Here is a 9,037-nt window from a genome sequence, read left to right on the forward strand (position 1 = left end):
TGACTAGACAGACCTTTGTTGGCAAAATAATGTCTCTGCTTTTGAATATGCTATCTAGGTTGGTCATAACTTTCCTTCCAAGAGTAAGCGTCTTTTAATTTCATGGCTGCAGTCACCATCTGCAGTGATTTTGGAGCCAAAAAAAATAAAGTCTGACACTGTTTCCACTGTTTCCCCATCTATTTCCCATGAAGTGATGGGACCAGATACCATGATCTTTGTTTTCTGAATGTTGAGTTTTAAGCCAACTTTTCCACTCTCCTCTTTCACTTTCATCAAGAGACTCTTTAGTTCTTCAATTTCTGCAACAAGGGTGGTGTCATCTGCATATCTGAGGTTATTGATATTTCTCCCAGCAATCTTGATTCCAGCTTGTGCTTCCTCCAGCCCAGCATTTCTCATAATGTACTCTGCATATAAGCAGGGTGACAATATACAGCCTTGACAAACTCCTTTTCCTATTTGGAACCAGTCTGTTGTTCCATGCCCAGTTCTAACTGTTGCTTTCTGACCTGCAATGTTTATAGCAATGAATATATTGAGATAATAGAAATATCTATCAATCTGAGCATGCCTCAATAGATTTTGCTATAGTCAAAAAATGGAACTGGATAATAATGAAAATAATTAAACTAGAGCAATTTAAACACATTGAATAAAAACGTGGAGGAATATATATGATATATTTTCTATAAAGTACAAAAGCATTCAACAGAAATGTAGTTATAAAATATGTATGCTGCTGCAGCTAAGTCGCTTCAGTCATGTCCGACTCTGTGCGACCCCATAGACGGCAGCCCACCAGGCTCCCCTGTCCCTGAGATTCTCCAGGCAAGAACACTGGAGTGGGTTGCCATTTCCTTCTCCAATGCATGAAAGTAAAAAGTGAAAGTGAAGTCGCTCAGTCGTATCCGACTCTGTGGGCCCCATGGACTGCAGCCCACCAGGCTCCTCCATCCATGGGATTTTCCAGGCAAGAGTGCTGGAGTGGGGTGCCATTGCCTGCTCCGAAAATACATATAGAAGGCTTCTATTGGCTTTCAGCTGGGAGGAGGCAGAGGTGCAGCTTTCGTAGGTCATCCCGAATCCAGGTTCATCTGACACCAGCTGCCTCCACCATCCCGCCTAAATTCGACCCCAGCGAGATCAAATTAGTGTACCTGAGGTGCACCAGTGGGGAAGTTGGTGCCAGGTCTTCTCTGGCCCCCAAGATCGGCCCCCTGGGTCTGTCTCCATAAACTGTTGGTGATCACACTGCCAAGGCAACTGGTGATTGGATGGGTACAAGAATGACAATGAAACTGACCATTCAGAACAGACAGGCTCAGATTGAGGTGGTACCTTCTGCTTCTACCCTGGTTATGAAAGCCCTCAAGGAACCATGAAGAGTCAGAAAGAGGCAGAAAAACATTAAGCACAGTGAAAATATCACTTTTGATGAGACTGTCAACATTGCCTGGCAGATGCGGCATCAATCTCTAGCTAGAGAACTCTCTAGAACCATTAAAGAAATCCCGAGGACTGCCCAGTCTGTGGGCTGCAATGTTGACGGCTGCCACCCTTAGGACATCGTAGATGGTATCAACAGTGATATGGTAGAGTGCCCAGCTAGGAAAGGAACTGCAACTTTACAACAGCAAAGGAAAAAGAAAAATAAAGGATTATTTGACAACCAAAAAAAAAAAAATATATATATATATATGCATAGAAGCAATGAATACTGAATTATATTAATGGTTAATTCTTGGGAGGACAGGAGGGAAAGGCATAGTAAAAGAAAAGGGAAATGGATTAGGGAATATTATGAACTTAATTTAAATTCTACCTATAACATTATAATTCTAAGAAGTTGATGCAAATATTGCAAAATATTGTTTAGTTTCTAGTGGAAGTTTGTATTATCTTCAAAAAGTATCATGGTAATCTAAGCTATGGGCATTACTGAAAAGTTTCTCATAAACAAAGCTTCCATATTTTTATAAATGCCAATTTTTATTAACATCATTTTCTTTTAACTTATATCAAGACATCTGAAATCTGCTCCTTAGAAATAATACTCAACCCTTTTTTCATGCAGAAATCTGAAAATAGTCTTAAGAAATTGAGGTTTATGGCTGTTTACTGATCTAAATGATTTTGATTCTCTATTTGCTGGATAGAAAAGGATCATCTCCCTTTAATACAACCATTTCTATTATTTCTTCACTATCTGTCCAAATTTATTTCCTCCCAGATTGTTCCAAGCCATTCCCGTGATCTGTTAGGCTTTGGTTGAAGAAACAATTTTTCAGAAAGAACAGAAACCCAGTCATGCCAATTCATATCTTTTAGTTTTCAAGTTCCTGAATGAGAAGTCTCAAGATTGTGGACCTTTCCATTCTCTCAATTACTTTAATGCAGGTCCAGACAAAATTCCAAATGACTGTTTTTGGAATGTTTTAAGTTGCATCTGTTTGTGTGATGACATAATACAAGTATCTTTAGATTTTGATGTGGAATAAGTCAGTGGATTACATAATTTATGCTAAAATTATCAGCAAGACTTTTTCTTCAAAGCCATATTGTGTGCTTTACAAATATATTCTGGTCTGATACTCATATAAATGTCAAGTATGTTATGAAAACAGCAACATCCTCTGTACTCCTTTTTCAGAAGATCCTGGGGAGGAAGCTGTGTTCCATCAGAGTCTCTGTCTCAGGAGGGCTCTAAGAGGAGGAACTGCCCAGCCTCAATGTGGAAAGGCAGAGCCCCGAAGTTCTTTTTTCCTCTAGTTTTTAAAACTGAAGTATAGTTGATTTATTTACAGGGATTTAATTTTTGCTGTACAACATAGTGACTCAGTTATACACACACATATATCTATTATTTTTTTTCTTTTTTTAAAATTTTATTTTATTTTTAAACTTTACAATATTGTATTAGTTTTGCCAAATATCAAAATGAATCCGCCACAGGTATACCCCCGTTCCCCATCCTAAACCCTCCTCCCTCCTCCCTCCCCATACCCTCCTTCTGGGTCATCCCAGTGCACCAGCCCCAAGCATCCAATACCGTGCATCGAACTTGGACTGGCGACTCATTTCATACATGATATTATACATGTTTCAATGCTATTCTCCCAAATCTCCCCACCCTCTCCCTCTCCCACAGACTCCATAAGACTGATCTATACATCGGTGTCTCTTTTGCTGTCTCGTACACAGGGTTATTGTTACCATTCTTTACTAAATTCCATATATATGCATTAGTATACTGTATTGGTGTTTTTCTTTCTGGCTTACTTCACTCTGTATAATGGGCTCCAGTTTCATCCACCTCATTAGAACTGATTCAAATGTATTCTTTTTAATGGCTGAGTAATACTCCATTGTGTATATGTACCATAGCTTTCTTATCCATTCATCTGCTGATGGGCATCTAGGTTGCTTCCATGTCCTGGCTATTATAAACAATACTGCGATGAACATTGGGGTACACGTGTCTCTTTCCCTTCTGGTTTCCTCAGTGTGTATGCCCAGCAGTGGGATTGCTGGATCATAATATCTATTATTTTTTAATCACCCTTTCCATTATGATTTATCCCAGGAGTAGGCTATAGTTCCATCTGCTATACATTGGAGCTTGTTGTTTATCTATTCTGAGTATAATAGTTTGCATCTTCTAACCCTACATTTGCAATTTATGCTTCTCCCTCTCCCCCTTGGCAAACCAAGTCTGTGAGTCTGTTTCTATTTGTGCCATATTTTACATTCCACATATAAGTGATATCATATTGTATTTATCTTTCTGACTTAATTCACTTAGTAGTATAATCCCTAGTTGCATCCATGTTGCTGCAAATGGCATCATTTTGTTCTTTTTTATGACCTAGTAATATTCCATTGTGTGTGTGTGTGTGTGTGTGTGTACACATAACACATCTTCTTTTATCCATTCATCTGTTGATGGACATTTAGGTTGTTTCTTTGTCTTGGCTATTGTGCATTGTGCTGCTATGAACATAAGGGTGCATGTATCTTTTGAATTAGTTTTGTCTTGGGTGTATGCCCAGGAAGGGGGTTGCTGGATCATATCATAGTTCTGTTTTTAGTTTTCTGAGGAAGCTCCATACTGTTTTCCACAGTGGCTGTACCAATTTATATTCCCAACAAAAGTGTAGGAGGCTTCTCTTTTTTCTACACTCTTTACAGCATTTGCTATTGGTAGAATTTTAATGATGGCCATTCTGGTTTATGTGTGGTGGTACCTTATTGTAGCTTTCATTTGCTTATCTCTAATAGTTATTGATGATGAGCATCTTTTTATGTACCTTCTGACTTCTATTTCTCCTGCCAATTTTTCAATTGTGTTTTTGTTGTTGTTGAGTTGTATGGTTTGTATATTTTGGAGTTTAAGCCCTTGTCTGTCACATCATTTTCAAGTGTTTTCTCCCATTCCCTAGGTTGTCCTGAAGTACTGATAGGGGAAAGGAGAAGCTGCCCAGCAACACTCTGCCTTTCTCCAGGTTTCAGTGGACTTTTCCCCCATCAGGTCTGCTCCCTCAACCACCACTACTTTGCCTTTGAGACTAGAACATTCCAAATTTCTACTTTTGACCTGTTTTCAGTAGCTTTATCCTATTCTTGTCACCTCTTATTATTTTAGCACCTATAAATATAGATCTGGTCAGTACAGAATTTATTTATAGTTTAATATCCCTTTTTTATTGTATGTATGTTGGTGATGTACTATCTTGTTTAATAGGCTGCTAGTACTTTGGGTGAATGTTGAGGTTAAGATCAAAGAAATTTCTAGATCAGAAACAGATGAATTAGATTGAAGTCAAGCATTTCTCACTAGTTTTGATGTTATTTGATGTGTTGGATGATAATTAAACACAGTACCACCAGATTTTAAATATGAATGTAGCCTACCTTTAAAATATTCTTATTTTAAGAACTATTAAGATTTCTGATTAACATGATAGAAATGGAAAATAAGGGGATAAATGGGTAAAAACTCTTAAGGTTAAAGTAACTTATAAAAAGGAGTCTTCTCTTTTTTTGGTGTTTATAAATGTGGGGAAAGTGTTCCTATTAGCACTTTCAGCATGGCTAAATCATGCCCACTAATAGTCTGTTAGAGAAGGGGCAAAAAACCTGGATTCAAGAGCCAGGGTTCTAATTCAGGGTTTGCATTTACCAGCATTGTAAATAGTGCAATGTACTTAACCTTTTCGTAACCGTTTCTTCATCTGTATAATGCCTATCCCATAGGATTGTTCCAGGTACAGTATAATTCAGTACTTGCAAAGAACGTATAACAATGTCTGGATCAAATTAACTGCTGTTTACTAAAAAAAATAGAGAAGGTGGATCTGGTGAGGAGCAATATCAATAATGTGTGGACACTGGAAAGAAGATAAAAATGGCAACCAAACTGACAAAATTAAGATGGCCGAAGATAGTTTGTATATCAGAATACCCAATAGGCTCATAAACTGGGAGAACCAAGTTATCAATGAGAGCAACTGTAAAGGGCGTCTTACAGACAGAAGAGTCAGCAGAAAGTCTGTATGAGAAGACTCACCAATTTTCTCCACAACCATCATAGTCAGATACCTCCTCTTCTCTACCCCCAAAGAACAAATGAAGATTCATCACTAGAGAGGCTGAATCAGAGGGACTCTGACTCCTGAACATCAAGCACAGTGGAGGGCATGGGTGCCATAGGAATATGGGAATTAACTCCACATACAAAGCAAGGAGAAAGATATTTGCCTTCTTTGACTGTTCCCAATGCTATTATAGCAGCCAGGTTCATAGCTCCTGGGCAGGAGAATATAAGTTTTATCTCTGAGGAAATGGACTGTTAAAAGAGAAAGGGTGGCTGAGAGCAGGTGGTGCCCTAATATAACAGGGAACTGACTCCTTCAGTCATCCTACTTTGAAGCCCATACCTAAGACACTGAGGGCTCACACTTAACCTCATGCTTAGCTGTTAATGAATAACCAAGGATCACCAAAAAATTGAAATGCTTATACAATGAAAGATACATGCAGAGAGAAATGGAAGAATATCCTGGAAGAATAGTCAATATAAATGTAGAAGAAAACAAACAAACAAAAAATTAGCCCTATAGGAAACAGTGTAAGTAAAAGAAAAAAGAAAAGTGAAAGTAAAAGAAAGAAACAGTGGAAACAGTGGCTGACTATTTTTTGGGCTCCAAAATCACCGCAGATGGTGACTGAAGCCATGAAATTAAATGACCCTCCTTGGAAGGAAAGTTATGACGAACCTAGACAGCATATTAAAAAGCAGAGACATTACTTTGTCAACAAAGGTCTGTCTAGTCAAGGCTATGGTTTTTCCAGTAGTCGTGTATGGATGTGAGGATTGGACTGTGAAGAAAGCTGAGTGCCGAAGAATTGATGCTTTTGAACTGTGGTGTTGGAGAAGACTCTTGAGAGTCCCTTGGACTGCAAGGAGATCCAACCATTCTATCCTAAAGGAAATCAGTTCTGGGTGTTCATTGGAAGGACTGGTGTTGAAGCTGAAACTCCAGTACTTTGTCCACCTGATGCAAAGAGCTGACTCATTTGAAAAGACCCTGATATTGGGAAAGATTGAGGGCAGGAGGATAAGGGGACAACAGAGGATGAGATGGCTGGATGGCATCACTGACTCAGTGGACATGAGTTGGTGGTGGACAGGGAGGCCTGGCATGCTGCAGTCCATGGGGTCACAAAGAGTTGGACACGACTGAGCGACTGAACTGAATTGAAAGTAAAAGATTCTTTTACCTTGAAAAGTAAAAGAATAGATAACATATAAAATCATTATAAAGTTTGGAATATAAAATTATGGAAATCTCCCAGAAAATAGAATAAAAAGAGAAAGAAATAGTGGGAAAAAAAGATGGAGCTCTTTGCATCAGGAGAATTGGTTCGGAAATTCCAATATCTGCAAAATTTTCAGGAATTTCAAGGAAACAAAGTCGAGAGGGAGTAAAATTAACAAAGATAAAAAACTATTAACCAGAATTAAGGGCATATTGTTCCATATTGCAGGAGCCAAGTGACTGTTCAGCATGATGGACAAAGGAACACTTACACCAAGACTCATTAATAGGAAAATTTCAAAATATTGGTGATGAAAAGGTTCTTAAATGTTCCATATGGGTAAAAAAAAAAAATCACAGAGGAAAGAAAAGAGAAATCACTATTTATATCAACAGCAATATGGGAAACTCAAAGACAATGGGGCAGTGCCTTCATGGTTTACAAGAAAAAAGTGATTTCCATGTGACTGAATGCTTTAGTAACCTGTCAGTCAAGTGCAAGGATAGAACAAACACGTTTTCAGACATGTAATAATTAAAAAAAAAAAAATATATATATATATATATACACACTATATATTCTTTCTTCAGAAAAACACGAGGTGTTCTTCCAAAATAGCGAGGTAAATCAAGAGATTAAATGCAAAAGGTCAGACGTTCAAAGCTTAGTTATAGGATATGTAAGTTCTGGGTTTGGGGATGTAATATAAAGCATGATTGTTGCCCTAATAGTCTGGGAGGGAGTGATGAAAATGATGACAGGACACAAAATGCGGTGCAATGGTCAGGGCACCTGCAGCCTCTATTGGACTGAGGTGCAGAGTCCACTCTGAGTCCACCTTTACTTCCTAATTGCTAGGAAGACTTTCAAGGCTACTTTCAAGACTTTCAAAGACTACAAGACTTTCTCCGATCTTGTCTTTCTCAAGACACATGCTGTGTTAATCACATACTCCTAAATGTCATGGAGGACACTGACATGGTCCAGATCTCCTTGTGTTTACCACAGGCCCTTCCCTTCTGGGCTCAGGAACAATTAGCAAGTGTGTAGGCAGCATTCATGCCTGGCGCCCACCCGGTATTCCAAGGTCCGTGCTTTCATGATCTCAGTCATATTCCCTTCTGGGTCTGGCCTTGGGCTTTGTAACAGGGTGATTGTTTTTAAGAAAAACTTGAAAGATAATAATTAACATACTTTCTTAATATATGCTGTTTTTCCTGGTGTTATTTCTGTGAAATTTCCAAGGCTGTGAAAGTACATTATTAGGAATTTCCCACTACACATGGTGACTGTAGTTAACAATTGCTGAGAAGATACATACTAAAAGGTATCATAAAAATTGTATTAATAACTTGGTGAGGTAGTGAATGTTAACTAATTTTGGTTGTAACCAAATCTCAATATATACAGGTATCAAATTATCATGTTCTACACCTAAAACCAATAAAATGTTGTCAATTATATCTCAATAAGCTGGAAAAAGAGCAGAAACATAGAAATCAGTAAAGAGACAAAATTACCAAGATGCTGTTAAAGTAATTTCTACAGAAATAGTTATGGTTTACTGGTTACACTATTGTCTAGTATATTAGAAAGCCTCTGGTCTGTTTTGAAGATTGATATCCATGGACTCAAAAGTGGTTATTCCCAAGAGAATATGTAGGTTGCTTAATGACTTTGCATGAACTCAAATGAGTTCACTTCTGCCAGAAATTTTGAGGAGCAATTAATGCTAAGATCATAGAAGATTAAGCAAAGGATAAGAAAGATGCAAACACATATATTTTCAACTGACACAGAACATGCATGGAATGCCCTGATTTTGATGGTCTCTTTAAGCTCAAGCAACATCTTTGCTATCTATGTTTGAATATGCTATAATATTTATCTCTAAGACACTAAAAAAACATTAAATACAGAATTTTCAAAACTTATGGCTTCAATAAGTATAATTTTCAAATTCATGGCAAGAGAGTAAACTTAATTTCCACTAGTTTTGGGTCTTTCTTCTTATATAATAAGCACGCTCATTGAGTTGAATCAGATCAGATTAGATCAGTTGCTCAGTCGTGTCCGACTCTTTGCGACCCCATGAATCGCAGCACGCCAGGCCTCCCTGTTCATCACCAACTCCTGGAGTTCACTGAGACTCACGTCTATCGAGTCAGTGATGCCATCCAGCCATGTCATCCTCTGTCATCCCCTTTCTCCTCTT

The 9,037-nt window shown here is 38.1% G+C and overlaps 1 pseudogene; it reads left to right on the plus strand.

Annotated features, from left to right (window-relative positions):
• Positions 1–9,037, plus strand: part of LOC104982581 — a 199,708-nt pseudogene that overhangs the window by 117,021 nt on the left and 73,650 nt on the right.

This window comes from Bison bison, unplaced genomic scaffold, assembly GCF_000754665.1.
Source record: "Bison bison bison isolate TAMUID 2011002044 unplaced genomic scaffold, Bison_UMD1.0 scf7180017864533, whole genome shotgun sequence".
NCBI classification, from domain to species: Eukaryota; Metazoa; Chordata; class Mammalia; order Artiodactyla; family Bovidae; genus Bison; species Bison bison.